This window comes from Pseudophryne corroboree, chromosome 3 (assembly GCF_028390025.1).
Source record: "Pseudophryne corroboree isolate aPseCor3 chromosome 3, aPseCor3.hap2, whole genome shotgun sequence".
In the NCBI taxonomy this organism is placed as follows: domain Eukaryota; kingdom Metazoa; phylum Chordata; class Amphibia; order Anura; family Myobatrachidae; genus Pseudophryne; species Pseudophryne corroboree.
The window spans coordinates 405,720,004-405,739,924 of NC_086446.1; positions in this window are offsets into that span (position 1 = coordinate 405,720,004).

Genomic DNA, 19,921 nt, shown 5'->3' on the forward strand with positions numbered 1-19,921 from the left:
ACCCTTACCGTAAATCACAGAACTGTTCGACAGAATTAAAGGAGTCCGTATCTTTACCAAATTAGATCTTCGTGGGGCATACAATCTCATTAGAATCCAGAGTGGCGATGAGTGGAAGACCACTTTTAACACCCATGACGGCCACTATGAGTATCTTGTGATGCCCTTCGGATTAAGCAATGCCCCAGCTGTGTCTCAGAACTTTGTCAATGAAATATTTCGAGATGTTCTGTATAAATACATGGTAGTTTATCTTGACAACATTCTGATTTTCTCTTAAGATTTAGCCTCTCATCAACAGGTGAAAGAGGTCCTTCAACGCCTAAGTCAGAATCATCTTTATGGGAAGTTGTCTAAGTGTACCTTTGAAGCTCCTTCGATGCCCTTCCTCGGGTATAAATTTCTGGTTTAGATCTTCGAATGGACCCTGTTAAATTGGAAGCAATAGAGAACTGGTCTCTTCCTACATCGCTCAAGTCTGTTCAACGTTTTATTGGCTTCGCCAGCTATTATAGAAAATTCATTGGAAGATTCTCTACCCTGATAGCCCCAATTACTTGCCTTACACGGAAAGGCGCAGATCCTTCTCAGTGGTCAGAAGAAGTTCTGGCTGCTTTTCAAAATATTAAACAAGCCTTCATTTCAGCTCCTGTGTTACAGCAACCAGATATCAACAAACCCTTCGAGTTAGAAGTGGACGCCTCAACAGTTGGCGTTGGTGCGGTGTTGTCCCAAACCAGTGATGATGGTAAGACTCACCCCTGTGGGTTTTTCCTCCCGTAGATTTCTACCTGCTGAGATAAACTACGCCATCAGAGACCAGGAGCTCCTGGCAATCAAGCTGGCCCTGGAAGAGTGGAGGTATCCTCTTCTGGAGGGCGCAAAGTTTCCTATTACCATCTTCACCGACCATAAGAACCTTCTTTATTTGAAAGCAGCGCAGTGTTTAAATCCTCGTCAAGCAAGGTGGGCTTTATTCTTTTCTCGTTTTAATTTCAAGTTACAGTTCCGCCCTGGTTCTTAGAATGTTAAGGCAGATGCCTTGTCACGCTCCATGAGTTCCATGGAGGAATCTTCTGAACAAGAATCTCATCCAGTTCTCGATCCTGTAGTGTTTGCTTCCACAGAAGTGCCTCCTGTTCCACCACCTGGCAAGAAGTTTGTTTCTGCTGAGCTCTGCCCGAATCTGCTGTCGTGGGCTCATATTTCTAAGTTTACCGGACATCCTGGGGTCCTAAAGACTTATACGTTTTTGTCTCAGTCCTATTGGTGGCCTCATATGAAAGCTGATATTCAGGATTTCATGACTTTGTGTCCCAAGTGTGCCCAGCAAAAAGTTCCTCGTCAGTCTCCTGCTTGTCAACTGTTACCTAACTCTATACCAAGTCGTCTTTGGTTTCACCTGTCAATGGATTTCATCTCAGACTTACCCCTCTCCAAAGGGTATGATACCATCTGGGTAGTGGTTGACAGGTTCTCGGAGATGGCCCATTTTGTTCCACTCATGGGGTTGCCTTCTGCTCCAAAGCTTGCACAAATATTTCTACGTGAAATCTTCAGGTTACATGTACTCCCAACGGAAATTATATCTGACCGTGGTGTTCAGTTTGTGGCAAGATTTTGGAGGGCCTTATGCACTGCTTTACAAGTTAAACTCAAGTTCTGTACAGCATATCACCCTCAAACGTATGGGCAGTCCGAAAGGGTAAACCAAGAGCTTGAAACCTTTTAGAGACTTTATATTTCTTCATCACAGGACGACTAGGTAGATTTATTGCCTTGGGCAGAGTTTGCTCATAACTTCTGCTACCATACATCCACCAATACTACCCCTTTCTTTGCAGTTTATGGTCAACATCCCAGGGTTCCAGATTTCCAAGATCTTCCAGTGATCAATGTGCCTGCAGCCACTTCATCTCTTTAGCAGTTCTTTCAGGTTTGGGCAAAGATTCATCTTTCTCTCAAGAAAGCAACTCGACAGTGCAAGATCTTTGCTGATCGGAAAAAGACGAGCAGTACCTAGTTTAAAGCCAGGTGATAAAGTCTGGTTATCTACTCATAATCTCCACCTTAGAGTTCCCTCTATGAAGTTTGCTCTGTGGTTTATTGGTCCGTTTCCAGTTGAACAAGTGATTAATCCAGTGGTTTATAAACTGAAATTGCCTCCTTATTTGAAAATCCCAAACTCATTTCATATCTCTCTCCTTAGACCCCTGATTCTTAACCGTTTTCAGAAAGCTCTTCCAGCAGCTCCAAGAATCCAAAATCATCGGGTGTTGAGTACGAGGTTGAGAAGATCTTGGACTCACGTTGTTGGTATGGTCGTCTACAGTACCTGATTGACTGGTCCGGGTATGGTCCTGAGGAGAAGAGTTGGGTTAATGCCACTGATGTCCATGCTCCCCAGTTAGTCCAAGCTTTTCATAGACTGTTTCCTTCCAAGCCTCGTGGGTGTTCGGTGCCCACCCATAAAAGGGGGGGTACTGTCAGGAATCGGCATTCAGTGATGTCTCACTTACCGGCGCGCTGGTGTGCAGGCCTCCGGAGGTCACAGGCCCAGTCTGCGGTTGTATGAGCATCCTGTCTGCGCAGCGCAGTACCCACTATTGTGGTGAACCCCTGAAGTCCATTCTGCGGGTGCCCTCCTGTGTACCGGCCATCTGTACGCCGCCAAGACGCTTGTGGTCAGCTGACAGGAGAGCACCCAATTCTGCGCTGTGATTGCTCACATGATCCAAGTATCCAATTACTGCCGACCAGGGGGTATAAGTCCAGAGCATCGGCTCAGTCTCATCACCTTGGACAACGTGTCGCATTGGTGCATAGTGTCTCCTGGTTCCAGTTTCCAAATCTCCAGTTTCCAGTCTCCAGTTCCAATCTCCAGTTTCCAGGCGCCAGTCTTCAATCTCCTGTTTCCAGCAATCTCCTATTTCTGGCATCTTCAGTGGTCTCCTGGTTCCAGCATTCCCATGGAACTACAGCTATTTACTTCAGCTTCAACTCCTGTTACAGTCAGCTTCCACCTTTTGCAGTAAGAGACTTTCTTCAGGTGCTATTCATTATCCTCACCTGTGTATGGTTAACTTGCATTCAGCATTGTGCTATGGCATCTGGCACTTAATACAACCACTCCATATGTGTTTCAAGTTGTCTCCTGCTTAACCTTGCTTGGTTGTGGACTTTGCATAACAAACTGACTTTGGGAAGTATCATTGCTGGTTCTCAGACCAACTGTGGGAGTAATGACCATCTGATTGCTCTACTGGTTTCCAGACTAGTTCATTGCCTGTATTTCATTGCCTAATTACTGCACTGGTTTTCAGACCAGTTAAATATCTGTGACTGTTTATTCATCATTGTCAGCATTTCTTGTACCATCTATTTCAAGTAATCATCTGCTTCAATTACTGTACATATACATGAGCACTTAATAAACATCATTGCGCACATGCGCAGGAATCTCTTACAGCCTCCTCGGTTCCTCCATCGCACCACCACTGACCCACTAGTGCCCCCTCCAGGGTCAGACAAAACTACAGATCTGACCGTTTGTCCAAGGTCCATTGACCCGGATGGTGGTCAGAGTGTAGGAGCAGGGGCTCTACAGAACTTAGTGTCACGACTCGATGGTACAGAGGCTGCACAACAGCAGATCATACAGTTTTTTTGCAAGAGATGTCTTCTCGGTTGGATACCTTACAACAATCTCTGCCAAGTTCTATTGTTCCAGCTGCACCATCGACTCCAGCTCCAGTTTCCAGTGCCACAATTTCAAGTTCTCCAGCTACTACTGGTATAGGATCCCATCTACATCTTCCTACACAAAGTAAATTTGATGCCAATCCTAAAACCTGTAGTGGATTCCTGAACTAATGTGAAGTCCACTTCAAATTGCTGCCTCTCAACTTCCCGACGCCCAGAACCAAAGTTGCGTACATTGTGTCTCTCCTGACTGGCCCTGTCTTCAATAGGGTTTCCCCATATTGGGAGCGAGCAGATTCACTGCTAAACAACTACACAGAATTTGTAACTGCATCAAGCATATCTTTGATGAGCCTGGGCGTACAACTTCTGCTTCCTCTGATATTCTCCAGATTCGCCAGGGAACACGCACTGTGGGACAGTATCCCGGAGCCAACCTCCGCAACAAAGCGGGCAGCAACAGAAAACTATGGGAACATCTACTGCAGGATCCAGTGGACGGAAAGCAGAAGAAATCACCTGCTATACTCGTAGGTAAATCTTAAGCAGTATACACACTGGCAGATATGAACTGATGATATGAACGATACGATGTAATCGATATATTGTTCATATCAGCCAGTGTGTGTGGATGAACATGCAGCTTAATGTTAACAATATCTTTGAGATGCACAGAAAACAAAAATGAACAGTCCCAAGGCGCAACCAAGACTTATGCAGCCCTATATACAAAAGGTACCACCAGATCCCTATGAAATACAGCAAAATACAAAAAATAGGATTTTAAATGCATACCGGTAAATCCTTTTCTTGTAGTCCATAAGATATATTGGGGACACATTAGTACGATGGGTATAGATAGGGTCCAAAGGAGCCAGTGCACTTTAAATTTCTTCCACTGGGTGTGCTTTCTCCCCTTTGTGCCCCCTCTTACAGGCAGTTATAGGTAAAGCAGTACCCGAAGGATGAATTACATACTTGAGAAAAGGAACATAATGAGAAGTGTGGTGAGATTTATACACCAGCACACCATAACCTATCCTATTTTCTCTAGCATCCATAAGGGATATTGGGGACACATTAGTATGATGGGCATGTCCCAAAGCTTCCAGGACGGGCAGGAACGTGCAGAGACATTTATAGCACCGCCTGCCCAAACTGGGGTATCCTCTTTGGCCAGGCTATCAAACTTGTAGAATTTCACAAAGGTGTTCTTCCCCGACCAGGTAGCCTCTCAGCACAGCTGCAGGGCCAAGACTCCATGGGCAGCCGCCCAAGAAGACCCTACTGATCTTGTAGAGTGGGCCTTCAGAGACTGTGGAACAGGTAAGGCTGCCAACACATAGGCTTGCTGAATAGTGAGCCGAAGCCAACAAACAATGGAGGACTGATTTGAAGCGGGGAACCCTTTTTCTGTGCGTCATATAGCACGAACAAGGAATCCATCTTTCTGATCCGAGCCGTCCTCTTGACCTAGATCTTCAAGGCTCGCACAGCATCCAATGCCTCCGGAGGGGCAGAAGCGCCAGAACTTGACGGGATCACAATAGGTTGATTCAAGTGGAACGCAGAGATGACGTTCGGCAGGAACTGCTTCCTAGTCCGTAGCTCCGTTTTGTCCTCGTAAAAGACCAAGTATGGACCTTTATACGATAAGGCCCCCAATTCTGAGACCCGTCTAGCAGAAGCCAGGGCCAGTAACATCACCGTCTTCCACGTGAGGTACTTTTCTTCTACCGTCATCAGAGGTTCAAACCAGGAGAACTGCAGAAATCGTAATACCACATCCAAATCCCAAGGTGAAGTAGGTGGCACAACGGAGGTTGGATGTGAAGCACCCCTTGCAAGAAGGTCTGACCTTCAGGCAGTATAGCCAACTTCTTGTGGAAGAAGATTGAAAGAGCTGAAATCTGAACCTTAATGGATCCCAGACGTAAGCCTTGATCCACTCCAGCCTGCAGGAAACTAAAAAATCTTCCCAAGTGAAATTCGGCAGATGGATTTGTGCGTTCCTCGTACCAGGAGACATATCTCCGCCAGATATTATGCTAGTGTTTTGACGTCACAGGTTTCCTGGCTTGTACCATAGTGGCAATTACCTTTTTGGAAAGTTCTTTGTGATCTAGGATGTTCCACTCAACTTCCATGCCATCAAACGAAACCACCGAAAGTCCGGGTAGACGAACAGTCCTTGTTGAAGAAGATCTCTTCTGAGTGGTAGAGTCCAAGGGTCTTCGACGGACATGTCCAGAAGATCCTTGTACCGCGCTCTCCGGGGCAAGCAGAATTGCTTGTACTTGTTGACTCCGGATCCTTTTGAGGATCAACAGAATCGGAGGAAATACGTTGACCAGCTAGTAAGGCCAAGGCGACGTCAGTGCATCCACTGCGCACGCCTGAAGATCTCTGGTTCACAAGCAATAGCAGTGATGTTTCTTGTTAAGGCGAGATGCCATCATGTTGATCTTTGGGCAACCCCAACGGTTGATGATCTGTTGAAGCACCTAAGAATGTTGGCCCCACTCTCCTGGGTGGAGATCGTGGCGACTCAGGAAGTCCGCTTCCCAGTTGTCTACTCTCGGAATGAAGATTCCGGACAGTGCTATTGCATTTCTTTCCGCCCAGAGGAAAATTCTTGATACTTGTCGCATGCCGGCCCTGCTTTTTGTCCCTCCTTGTCGATTGATGTACGCCATGGCCGTGGCATTGTCCGACTGGACCTGGATCGCCTGATCCCAGAGCAGAAGGGAGGCCTGAATCGGAGCATTGTAGATACCAGGATGTTGATTGGAAGTAGGGGCTCTTGGGCAGTCCACCTGCCTTGCAACTGCACCCCTTGGGTGTCAGCTCCCCACCCCATCAGACTCGCATCCGTCGTGAGGAGGATCCAATCCTGAATCCTGAAGCGTCTACCTTTCCGAAGATTGGAAGACTGCATCCACCACAGGAGTGCAGGAGGATCCAATCCTGAAGCGTCTACCTTTCCGAAGATTGGAAGACTGCAGCCACCACAGGAGTGAAATTCTGGCCTGGGGTGACAGTTGAATCATCCGGTGCATCTGTAGATGGGAACCAGACCACTTGTTCAGGATGTCCAATTGAAAGGGTCTGGCATGGAACCTTCCATACTGAATGGCCTCGTATGAGGCTACCATCTTTCCCAACAATCTTTTATGCAAATATGAATGGAAACTCGAGTCGGTCAGAGAACCATGCGAACCATTTCCTGGAGAGTTCTCACTTTGTCCTCTGTAACACTTTCTGCGCTACAGTATCCAGTAGCATTCCCAGAAACAGGAGCCGCTGAGATGGCTCCAGGTGGGACTTCAGTAGATTGAGGATCCACCCGTGGTGTGACAGAAGTTGGATAGTGTGATCTATCTGGAGCAGTAGGAGCTCCCTGGAACTCACTTTTATCTGAAGATCGTCCAGGTAAGGGACCATGTTGACACCCTGGACCCTGAGCTGGAATATAATTTCCGCTATCGCCTTCGTGAACACCCTCGGAGCTGTGGACAGGCCAAAGGGTAACGCCTGGAACTGGTAGTGATCGTTCTGCAGGGCAAACCTCAGGCCTGATGAGGAGGCCAAATTGGGATATGGAGGTAGGCGTCCTTGATATCCAGGGACACTAGGAATTCCTGATGTTCCTGGCATGTCATCACTGCTCTCAAATATTCCATCATGAATTTGAAACCCTTTAGGTAAGGATTCAAGGACTTCAGATTCAAAATTGGCCTCACAGAACCATTTTGGCACAACGAACAGACTGGAGTAGTAACCTTGTCCTTGCTGTTGCAGGGGTACTGGAACAATGACTTGGGACTCGACCAACTTTGTGATGGCCTGTAGTAGCGTAACACGCATGTTTTCCAAAGCTGGTAAGCTTGATTTGAAAATCATTGGGGAGGAGCACCGTCAAACTCCAGCTTGTAACCCTGAGAAATAAGGTCTCTTATCCAGGCGTCCTGGCAGGAACTTTCTCAGATGTGACTGAAGTGACGTAACCGGGCTCCCACCTTGAGATCCTCCCGGGGTGGGTGGGCACCGTCATGCTGAGGTTTTTGCAGAAGCTGAACTGGTGCTCTGTTCTTGAGAGCCGGCAACTGCTGGTTTCTTAGGTTTACCTCTGGAGCCTCTAGCTGCATTGGAGGCACCCCGGGCCCTAGGTCAAAATCTGGAGGACCGAAAGGACGGAGTAGACGGTCCCAGGAAGGTACGCCTAGCAGGCGGAGCCCCTGAGGGGAGAAACTTGGATTTCCCAGCAGTAGCTTTGGAGATCTATGCGTCCAATTCACCTCCAAAGAACCATTCACCTGTGAAGGGAATAGATTCCACATTTGGAGTCAGCGTCTGCAATCCACTGACGCAACCATATGGCTCTGCGAGCTGACACAGCCATAGCAGTGGTCCTACCATTAATATTGCCAATCTCTTTTAGGGAGTCACAGAGGACTTTTGCCGTGTCCTGAATGTGTTTTAGGAAAGTTACCGTAGTAACCAGGGTCATGTCACCATAAATTTGATTAGCCCAGGAGTGAATTGCATGTGTCATCTAGCAACCTGCAATGACCGGTCTTTTAGATACACCTGCAGCAATGTAGATAGATTTCAGTGTGGTAATGAGCAAGACACGTCTGTTTGGATGCCTCTCAAGGAATACCCATGCGTCCTTTTCCCAAATGGTTAAAACTGATGAGTCAGAGTGATGCTCCTAGACTTACCATTCAGGTATACCCATTTTTCCATCTAGTGTCCTAAACCACTATTTGTTTTTCTGTATATTTTTTAACTTATTATTACATTTTTTAAGCATCCTAAAGTTATTTTCTGGTCCTTTTTATTTCCGTGTGTACCATAAATTGGAGGGAGAGTTGAAATTCACTCCCTTTCTAAAGAGCACACACCTAAAGGACGCAGTAAAGAAACCGCTACATGATTGTAATCATCTTATGTTATGTGAGTACGGTACGCCCCAGGAGTGGGATCATTGTGGGAAGGTGATTGCCTATTCTGACTACTGACACGTTTGATGACTGGTGGTTAAAGATACCTTTATGGGAATCTTTCACCTTGTGATAGTGTGAGTCTGGTACGCTGTTCTTTTGGTTCACTGGATTATACTATATCTCACATTGGTGCATCCGTTAATTCATAAACCTACTACAATATGTATTATTTATCTGGTTTTGTTTGAGGTATATCTAATGCTGAAGAAATGACATGGTGAAATGGACAGAAGCTAACAAGTTTTCTACAAGTTGTTTATCAGCTGCAAAGATCACACCTTTAAAAGGTTATAGTTGGACACTTATTTATGTTGGAACGGGACTGAGCGCTCAACTAGACTCACTTTTTGTATCTTTGAGATGCATGTTCGGGGAGTGACATCACTGAATTATATTGTACATTGCTATTGTTCAGTGGGGGTCATTCTGACCGTCTGCTCGCTGCGTTTTAACGTAGCAGAGCGAATGGGTCCCTGCTGCGCATGCGCCGTAGTGCACCGGCGCATGCCAGATGGCCGAAGGCCGTAGCAGGGATACAATCTCCTCTGCCTGATTGGCAGGTAGAGGCGATCGCTGGGCGGTAGGGGGCGGAACGGCGGCCGCCATTTTGTGGGTTTGGTCCGGCCAACGCAGGCGTGGGCCGCAGCGGCTGCGTGACGTCACACGCAGCCGCTGCGGGTCGGGGAGCGATGAGTAGCTCCCGGCCAGCACGCTAAAGCTGCGCTGGCCGGGAGCTACTCTTGAAGTGCAAAGGCATCGCTGCTGTGCAATGCCTTTGCACTTCTGCGAGGGGGGGGGGGGGCGCGGACTGACATGCGGGGCGGGCTCGCCCTGTGCCGGGCGTCCCCCCGCGTATCAGGGAAGAAGATTGTAGCTGTGCTAAATGTAGCACAGCTACGATCAACTCTGAATGACCCCCTGTGTATATGCACTGACAATCTCCCCTAATTAGTAATCAGCGATAATAAGATTTTAAACCTACCGGTAAATCTTTTTCTCCTAGTCCGTAGAGGATGCTGGGGACTCCGTAAGGACCATGGGGTATAGACGGGCTCCGCAGGAGACATAGGCACTCTTAAGACTTTAGATGGGTGTGAACTGGCTCCTCCCTCTATGCCCCTCCTCCAGACCTCAGTTATAGAACTGTGCCCAGAGGAGACGGACAGTACGAGGAAAGAATTTTTGTTAATCTAAGGGCGAGATACATACCAGCCCACACCATACACACCGTACAACATGGTATATATTAAATCAGTTAACAGTATGAACAAAACGGCATCAGCCAGAGACTGATCTCAACTGTAACATAACCCTTATGTAAGCAACAACTCTATACAAGCCTTGCAAAATTTGTCCGCCCTGGGACGCGCCCAGCATCCTCTACGGACTAGGAGAAAAAGATTTACTGGTAGGTTTAAAATCTTATTTTCTCTTACGTCCTAGAGGATGCTGGGGACTCCGTAAGGACCATGGGGTTTATACCAAAGCTCCAGACCGGTTGGGAGAGTGCGGGTGACTCTGCAGCACCAATTGAGCAAACATGAGGTCCTCATCAGCCAGGGTATCAAACTTGTAGAATTTTGCAAAAGTGTTTGAACCCGACCAAGTAGCTGCTCGGCAAAGCTGTAATGCCGAGACGCCTCGGGCAGCCGCCCACTTAGAGCCCACCTTCCTAGTGGAATGGGCCTTTACCGAATTTGGTAACGGCAATCCAGCCGTAGAATGAGCCTGCTGAATCGTGTTACAGATCCAGCGAGCAATAGTCTGCTTCGAAGCAGGAGCGCCAACCTTGTTGGCTGCATACAGGACAAACAGTGCCTCTGTTTTCCTAACCCGAGACGTCCTGGCTACATAAATTTTTAAGGCCCTGACTACATCAAGGGACTTGGAATCCTCCAAGTCACCCGTAGCCTGTCACAGCCAGTAGAATTTGTGAATCCGTTGGATGTGTGCTAGCGGTAGAAGTGCATGCCTCTGCGAGGAGAAAACGAGGAGGACAAATGTAGTTTCTTCTCATATGCAGTTTCTCAAATGTAGTTTCTTCTCATATATTAACGGAAATAAATATAAGAGCTAATATTCAAAGAACAAAGATGAAGAATTCCAAAAGATTAGGATGCAGAGTATTCATGGGCAGAGTATTGACAAAGTCCGTATAATAAACGACTGTCTGATATGGCTAGTGAATACTGCAGAATTTGCACGTTGGATAGTTAATTGTCGTGACTGAAGAACACTGAAGGGGTTTGCAGAATGGATGATTGTTAGATGTGACTGAAGAACACTGAAGTGGTTTTGCAGAATGGATGATTGTTAGACGTGACTGAAAAGCACTGCAGAACTGCTGGGAAATCCTCTACGGATAGAACTCCAGGAGACACTGTCCTAATGGCAAGCTGTGACCCGTGAGGCCGGGGTAACCACTGGTAGTTGTGCAGCAAACGACAGCTGAGGTCAGAATTCCGTGGAGCTGAAAATCCAAGAGACACTGGAAGGCACACAGGTGGACCTGTGGGAGCGCAGAGCTAAAACACCTGTGCTGGGACAGAAACATAAAGCACTGGCAAGGTTTGAAATCGGATTGCTCCCTTTTACCAGAGAGCTCAGCCTGTGATTGGCTGGAAGAGACCAGAGACCAAGTCCCATTGGCATACTATGAATTGGTCTCCAACATGGCGGCTCCCAGTACTGCAGACACGCCAGAGAAAGGGGAGCTTGTTTAGGCAGCCTCCCTGCACAGTGCTCCAGAGCATGGGATCTTACACAGACAGCCTCCCTGCACAGTGCTCCAGTGACAGCAGGCCGCACAGTCACCAGCTCCCTCTCAGCTGCAGCACACCAGCGGCCCTCACAGACCTCCACCGCCGCAGCGCTAGCCATCTGACAGAGAGCCCCTGGAGATCATCACTGGAGGTGAGTCCCTGGTCCATGACATAGCCACAGGCACCACAATAGGTTGGTTCATATGAAACAATGAAACCACTTTAGGCAGAAATTGAGGACGAGTCCTCAACTCTGCTCGATCCACATGGAAAATCAGATAGGGGCTCTTGTGAGACAAAGCCGCCAATTCGGACACCAGCCTCGCAGATGCCAAGGCCAACAACATGACCACTTTCCAAGTGAGAAAATACGATTTTAAACCTACCGGTAAATCTATTTCTCCTAGTCCGTAGAGGATGCTGGGGACTCCGTAAGGACCATGGGGTATAGACGGGCTCCGCAGGAGATAGGGCACCTAAAAAGAACTTTGACTATGGGTGTGCACTGGCTCCTCCCTCTATGCCCCTCCTCCAGACCTCAGTTAGAGAACTGTGCCCAGAGGAGATGGACAATACAAGGCAGGATTTAGCAATCCAAGGGCAAGATTCATACCAGCCCACACCAATCATACCATGTAACTTGGAACATACATAACCAGTTAACAGTATGAACAAACGACCGTAACGGTCCAAGACCGATGTCAACTGTAACATAACCCTTATGTAAGCAACAACTATATACAAGTCTTGCAGAGTTTCCGCACTGGGACGGGCGCCCAGCATCCTCTACGGACTAGGAGAAATAGATTTACCGGTAGGTTTAAAATCTTATTTTCTCTTACGTCCTAGAGGATGCTGGGGACTCCGTAAGGACCATGGGGTTTATACCAAAGCATCCAATCGGGCGGGAGAGTGCGTATGACTCTGCAGCACTGACTGAGCAAATGCTAGGTCCTCATCAGCCAGGGTATCAAACTTGTAGAATTTAGCAAAAGTGTTTGACCCCGATCAAGTCGCCGCTCGGCAAAGTTGTAATGCCGAGACGCCTCGAGCAGCCGCCCAAGAAGAGCCCACCTTCCTAGTGGAATGGGCCTTAACCGAATTTGGTACCGGCAATCCAGCCGTAGAGTGAGCCTGCTGAATCGTATTACAGATCCAGCGAGCAATAGTCTGCTTCGAAGCAGGAGCGACAATCTTATTGGCCGCATACAGGACAAACAGAGCCTCTGTTTTCCTAATTCTAGCCGTCCTGGCTATATACATTTTTAAGGCCCTGACTACGTCCAGGGATCTGGAATCCTCCAGGTCACTTGTAGCCACAGGCACCACAATAGGTTGATTCATATGGAACGAAGAAACCACTTTAGGCAAAAATTGCGGACGTGTCCTCAATTCAGCTCGATCCACATGAAAAATCAAGTAGGGGCTCTTGTGTGACAAAGCCGCCAATTCTGACACTCGCCTTGCTGATGCTAAGGCCAACAACATGACCACCTTCCAGGTAAGAAATTTCAACTCAACCTTGTTAAGCGGTTCAAACAAGTGTGATTTTAGGAACTGCAACACCACGTTCAGGTCCCATGGTGCCACTGGAGGCACAAAAGGGGGCTGGATGTGCAGCACTCCCTTTACAAACGTCTGGACTTCTGGAAGAGAAGCCAATTCCTTCTGAAAGAAAATCGAGAGGGACGAAATCTGTACCTTAACAGAGCCTAATTTCAGGCCCATATCCATTCCTGTCTGTAGGAAGTGGAGAATACGACCCAGATGAAAATCTTCCGTAGGTGCATTCTTGGTCTCACACCAAGACACATACTTTCGCCAGATACGGTGATAATGTTTTACCGTCACCTCCTTCCTAGCCTTTATTAAAGTAGGGATGACCTCTTCCGGAATCCCCTTTTTCGCTAGGATTCGGCGTTCAACCGCCATGCCATCAAACGTAACCGCGGTAAGTCTTGAAATACACAGGGCCCCTGCTGCAACAGGTCTTCCCTCAGAGACCTCTGGCGAGGAAAGAGGATCCCCGACCTCTTTTGGACTTGTGCGACCGAAAGGACTGCATCTGATAGGGTGTTAATTTCTTTTGCTGTTGGGAAATATATGGTAAAAAATTTGATTTACCTGCTGTAGCTGTGGACACCAGGTCCGTCAGCCCATCCCCAAACAATACATCCCCCTTATAGGGTAGTACATCCATATGTTTCTTTGAATCCGCATCACCCGTCCATTGGCGAGTCCATAAGGATCTTCTCGCTGAGACAGACATGGCATTGGCCCTAGAAGCTAGCAATCCAATGTCCCTTTGAGCATCCCTCATAAATAAGACTGCGTCTTTAATATGGGCTAGAGTTAGGAATATAGTATCCTTATCCATATTATCAAATTGATCTGTCAGCTCATCTGTCCAAGCTGCAATTGCGGTACACACCCATGCCGACGCAATTGTCGGTCTTAGCACAGCACCCGTATGAGAATAAATACACTTTAAGGTAGTTCCTTGCCTGCGATCTGCAGGGTCCTTAAGGGCCGCTGTGTCAGGAGACGGTAGCGCCACTTTCTTGGACAAGCGCGTCAGGGCCTTGTCCACAGTGGGGGGTGATTCCCAAATCTCCCTGTCCTGCTTAGGGAAAGGGTATGCCATATAAATTCTTTTGGGGATCTGCGGTCTCTTATCCGGAGTCTCCCAAGCTTTTCCAAAGAATTCATTTAATTCATGAGATGTGGGAATGTTAATAATCTGTTTCTTTTCCTTAAACATGTGTACCCTTGTGTCGGGGACCGAGGGTTCATCCACAATATGCAACACATCCCTTATTGCCACAATCATACACTGAATGGTTTTAGTCACCCTAGGGTGCAATTTTACTTCGTCATAGTCGACACTGGAATCAGAATCCGTGTCGGTAGTAGTGTCTTGTGTTAAGGGACGCTTTTGAGACCCCGACGGGCCCTGTGAGTCGGTCCAATCTGAGGATTGACCCCCTGATGTCCCCCCTAAATCAGCCTTATCAAGCCTTTTATGTAAAGATGCCACATTTGCATTCAACATATGCCACATGTCCATCCAATCTGGAGTCTGCACAACCGATGGGGACACACCACTCATTTGCTCCACCTCCTCCTTGGAGAAGCCTTTCGCCTCAGACTTGTTGACACACATGTACCGACACTCCACACACACACAGGGATTAACCTATAAGGGGACAAAACCCCAACCAGGTCCTAAGGAGAGACAGAGATAGAGTATGCCAGCGCTTAAAAACACTGGAAAAAATATGTCCAGATAGCGCTTTTTTTATATATATTATGCCAATTCCCACTCACTGCGTCGCTAATGTGCCCCCCTCCTCTTTTTCCCAGCCTGTGAGTTCAGCAGGGGAGAGACCAGGGAGCCAGCGTTTTCCTCATGCAGCTTCTGTGGAGAAAATGGCGCTGGTTAGTGCTGAGGATCAAGCCCTGCCCACCCGACGGCGGGCTCCGGTCCCAGTGATTTTTCAATAAAATGGTGGGGGATCATAGATTTACTGCCTCCGCAGTCTAATCCAACTGTATTTGTACCAAAATGTGAGGTTTATTGCTGCCCAGGGCGCCCCCCCCCCCCCTGCACCCTTCAGTGCTGCTCTGTGTGTGTGTGACTGGGAGCAATGGCGCGCAGCTTACCGCTGCGCGCCTTACCTCATGAAGATCTGATGTCTTCTGCCACCTAAGATGTCTTCTGCCTTCTCTATCCGGCTTCTATCTTCGGCATCTGTGAGGAGGACGGCGGCCCGGCTCCGGGACGAACCCCAGGTGAGACCTGTGTTCCGACTCCCTCTGGAGCTAATGGTGTCCAGTAGCCTTAGAAGCAGTGCCCAACTTGACAAGCCAGCTCTGCTTCTCTCTCCTTGGTCCCACAATGCAGGGAGCCTGTTGCCAACAGGACTCCCTGAAAATAAAAAACCTAACAAAATTATTTTTCCACAGAAAACTCTGGAGAGCTCTCTGCAGTGCACCCATTCTCCTCTGGGCACAAGATCTAACTGAGGTCTGGAGGAGGGGCATAGAGGGAGGAGCCAGTGCACACCCATAGTCAAAGTTCTTTTTAGGTGCCCTATCTCCTGCGGAGCCCGTCTATACCCCATGGTCCTTACGGAGTCCCCAGCATCCTCTAGGACGTAAGAGAAATTTTTATTCAACTGTTTGAAGAGGTTCAAACCAGAGTGATTTAAGGAACTGTAACACCACGTTAAGGTGCCACTGGGGGCACAAAAGGAGGTTGGATGTGCAGCACTCCCTTTACAAAAGTCTGGACTTCTGGGAGAGAAGCCAAATCCTTCTGAAAGAATATAGATAAGGCTGAAATCTGCACCTTAATGGAGCCTAACTTTAGGCCCATATCCACTCCTGTCTGTAGAAAATGGAGAAAACGACCCAGCTGAAAATCTTCCGTAGGAGCATTCTTGACTTCACACCAAGATGCATATTTCCTCCAGATACAGTGATAGTGCTTCGCCGTTACCTCCTTCCTAGCTTTGATTAGAGTAGGGATGACTTCCTCCGGAATACCTTTCCCAGCTAGGATTTGGTGTTCAACCACCATGCCGTCAAACGCAACCGCAGTAAGTCTTGGAACACACAGGGCCCCTGTTGCAACAGGTCCTCCCTGGGAGGAAGAGGCCACGGATCTTCTGTGATCATTTCCTGAAGATCTGAATACCAGGCCCTTCGAGGCCAATCTGGGACAATGAGTATTGTCTGCACTCTTGTTTGTCTTATGATTCTCAATATTTTTGAGATAAGTGGAAGCGGAGGGAACACATAGACCGACTGAAACACCCACGGTGTCACCAGGGCGTCCACCGCCACTGCCGGAGGGTCCCTCGACCTGGAACAATACGTCCGAAGCTTTCTGTTGAGGTGTGACGCCATCAGGTCTATTTGAGGAAGTCCCCAATGACTTGTTACCTCTGCAAAGACCTCTTAATGAAGTCCCCACTCTCCTGGATGGAGATCGTGCCTGCTGAGGAAGTCTGCCTCCCAGTTGTCTACTCCCGGAATGTAGACCGCTGACAGAGCGCTTACATGATTTTCCGCCCAGCGAAGAATCCTGGTGGCTTCTGCCATTGCTGCTCTGCTCCTTGTCCCGCCCTGGCGGTTTACATGCGCCACGGCTGTGACGTTGTCTGACTGGATCAGAACGGGTAGGTTGCAAAGAAGATTCTCCGCCTGTTGCAGGCCGTTGTATATGGCCCTTAATTCCAGCACATTGATGTGTAGACAAGCCTCCTGGCTTGACCATATTCCCTGAAAATTTGTTCCTTGTGTGACTGCTCCCCATCCTCGGAGGCTCGCGTCCGTGGTCACAAGAACCCAATCTTGAATGCCAAACCTGCGACCCTCTAGAAGGTGAGCACTCTGGAGCCAACACACGAGAGAGACCCTGGCCCTGGGGGACAGGCTTATCCTCCGATGCATCTGTAGATGGGACCCTGACCACTTATCCAGAAGGTCCCACTGAAAAGTTCTCGCATGGAACCTGCCGAACGGAATGGCCTCGTAGGCCGCCACCATCTTTCCCAATACTCGAGTGCATTGATGAACTGACACTCTTTTTGGTTTCAGCAGGTCCTTGACCATGTTCTGGAGTTCCTGGGCTTTTTCCATTGGGAGAAAAACCCTCTTTTTTCCGTGTCCAGAATCATGCCCAAAAATGACAGCCGAGTTGTCGGAACCAACTGCGACTTTGGTAGATTTAGAATCCAGCCATGTTGTTGTAGTACTCTCAGGGACAGAGACATGCTTTTTAGTAACTGATCTCTTGATCTTGCCTTTAGCAGGAGATCGTCCAAGTATGGGATAATTGTGACCCCCTGCTTGCGCAGGAGCACCATCATTTCCGCCATTACCTTGGTGAAAATTCTCGGGCCGTGGAAAGCCCAAACGTCAATGTCTGAAACTGGTAATGACAATCCTGTACAGCAAATCTCAGGTACGCCTGATGAGGAGGATATATGGGGACATGAAGGTATGCATCCTTTATGTCTAGTGACACCATGAAATCCCCCCCCTTCCAGGCTGGAGATCACTGCTTGGAGAGATTCCATCTTGAATTTGAACCTCTTCAAATATAGGTTTAGGGATTTTAGATTCAGAATTGGTCTGACCGAGCCATCCGGCTTCGGAACCACAAATAGGGTTGAATAAAACCCTTTCCCCTGTTGCACTAGGGGGGAACCCTGATAATCACTTGCTGTTGACACAGCTTTTGTATGGCAGCTGAAATTATTTCCCTCTCTGGGGGAGAAGCTAGCAAGGCCGATTTGAAGGCACATCTTCGAACTCCAGCTTGTATCCTTGGGATACAATTTCGACCACCCGAGGATCCAAATCCGACTAAACCCAGACTTGGCTGAATACTCGAAGACGTGCCCCCACCGGTGCGGACTCCCGTAGCGGAGCCCCAGCGTCATGCGGTGGATTTTGTAGAGGCCGTGGAGGATTTTTGTTCCTGGGAACTAGCTGTAGCTGGTGGTGTTTTCCCTCTTCCTCTGGCGAGGAAGGAAGAGCCATGTCCCTTTCTGAACTTATGAGACCGAAAGGACTGCATCTGGTATTGAGGTGTTTTCTTCTGCTGTGGGGGAACGTAAGGCAAAAAAGAAGACTTACCCGCGGTAGCTGTGGAAACCAGGTCCGCGAGGCCCTCCCCAAATAAAACTTCACCTTTGTAAGGCAAAGCCTCCATATGTTTCTTTGAGTCAGCATCACCTGTCCATTGACGGGTCCACAGGGACCTTCTAGCAGAAACTGCCATGGCATTGGCTCTTGAAACCAAAAGCCCAATATTTCTCGCAGCCTCTCTCATATATAACGCTGCATCCTTGATGTGACCTAAGGTCAACAAAATGCTATCTTTATCTAGGGTGTCAATGTCAGATGACAAGTTATCTGCCCAAGCTGCAATTGCGCTACCCACCCATGCCGACGCTACTGCAGGTCTGAGCAGGGCTCTCGTAGTCGCATAAATTGATTTTTAAGGTAGTTTCCTGCCTGCGATCCGCAGGATCCTTTAGGGCCGCCGCGTCAAGACCTTGTCCACCGTGGGCGAGGATTCCCACCGTAACCTGTCCTTTGAGGGGAAAGGGTACGCCATAATAATTCTCTTGGGAACCTGCAGTCTCTTGTATGGAGTTTCCCAAGCCCTTTCAAATAAAGCGTTCAGTTCATGAGATGGGGGGAACGTTACCTCAGGTTTCTTTTCCTTAAACATGCAGACCCTCGTGTCAGGGACAGAGGGGTCTTCTGTGATATTCAAAACATCTTTTATTGCAATAATCATATATTGAATACTCTTGGCCACTCTTGGGTGCAACCTTGCATCATCATAGTTGACACTGGAGTCGGTATCAGTGTCTGCTATCTGGGAAAAGGGACGTTTATGGGACCCTGAAGGGTCTTGCGACACAGTAACAGCCATGGATTGACCCCCTGCTTTGTCCTTGGACTCTGCTTTGTCCAATCTCTTATGTAATAAAGCCACATTAGCATTTAAAACATTCCACATGTCTAACCAATCAGGTGTCGGCTGTGCCGACGGAGAAACCACCATCTGCTCTGCTTTCTCCCTAGACTAGCCTTCCGCTTCAGACATGTCGACACACACAAACTGACACCCCCACACACACTGGGATATATGAAAATGGGGACAGACCTACAATAAGGCCCTTTGGAGTGACAGAGAGAGAGAGTATGCCAGCACACACCCAGCGCCATTAGATACTGAAACAAAGTCCCAGCCTGTACAGCGCTTTATATATAGAATTAGCACCAAATAAATGTGCCCCCCCCCCCCCTCGTTTTTGCCTCGTTACTTGTTCAGCAGGGGAGAGTCCGGGAGCAGCTTCTCTGCAGTATGCTGTGGAGAAAATGGTGCTGGTTAGTGCTGGAAGATCAAGCTCCGCCCCCTCGACGGCGGGCTTCGGTCCCGCTATTTTTATTATACTGGCAGGGGATTTATTATATACTGCCTCCGCAGTATCTACATACGTGTGCCAGTCTTATGTGAGGTAAAAATTTCTGCCCAGGGTGCCCCCCCTGCGCCCTTGCTGTGCCTGTGTGTGTTGTGGAAGCAATGGCGAGCAGCGCGGAACCTCATGAAGATCTGAAGTTTTCTGCCGCCTTTGAAGTCTTCTTGCTTCCTATACTTACCCGGCTTCAATCTTCCGGCTCTGTGAGGAGGACGGCGGTGCGGCTCTGGGACGAACAGCAAGGACGACACCTGTGTTCCGACCCTCTGGAGCTAATGGTGTCCAGTAGCCTAGGAAGCAGAGCCCATCAGTCCAGGAAAGTGGGGCTGCTTCTCTCCCCTCAGTCCCACGAAGCAGGGAGCCTGTTGCCAACAGTGCTCTCTGAAAATAAAAACCTAACAAAAGTCTTTTCAGAGAAACTCAGTAGAGCTCCCCTGTATTG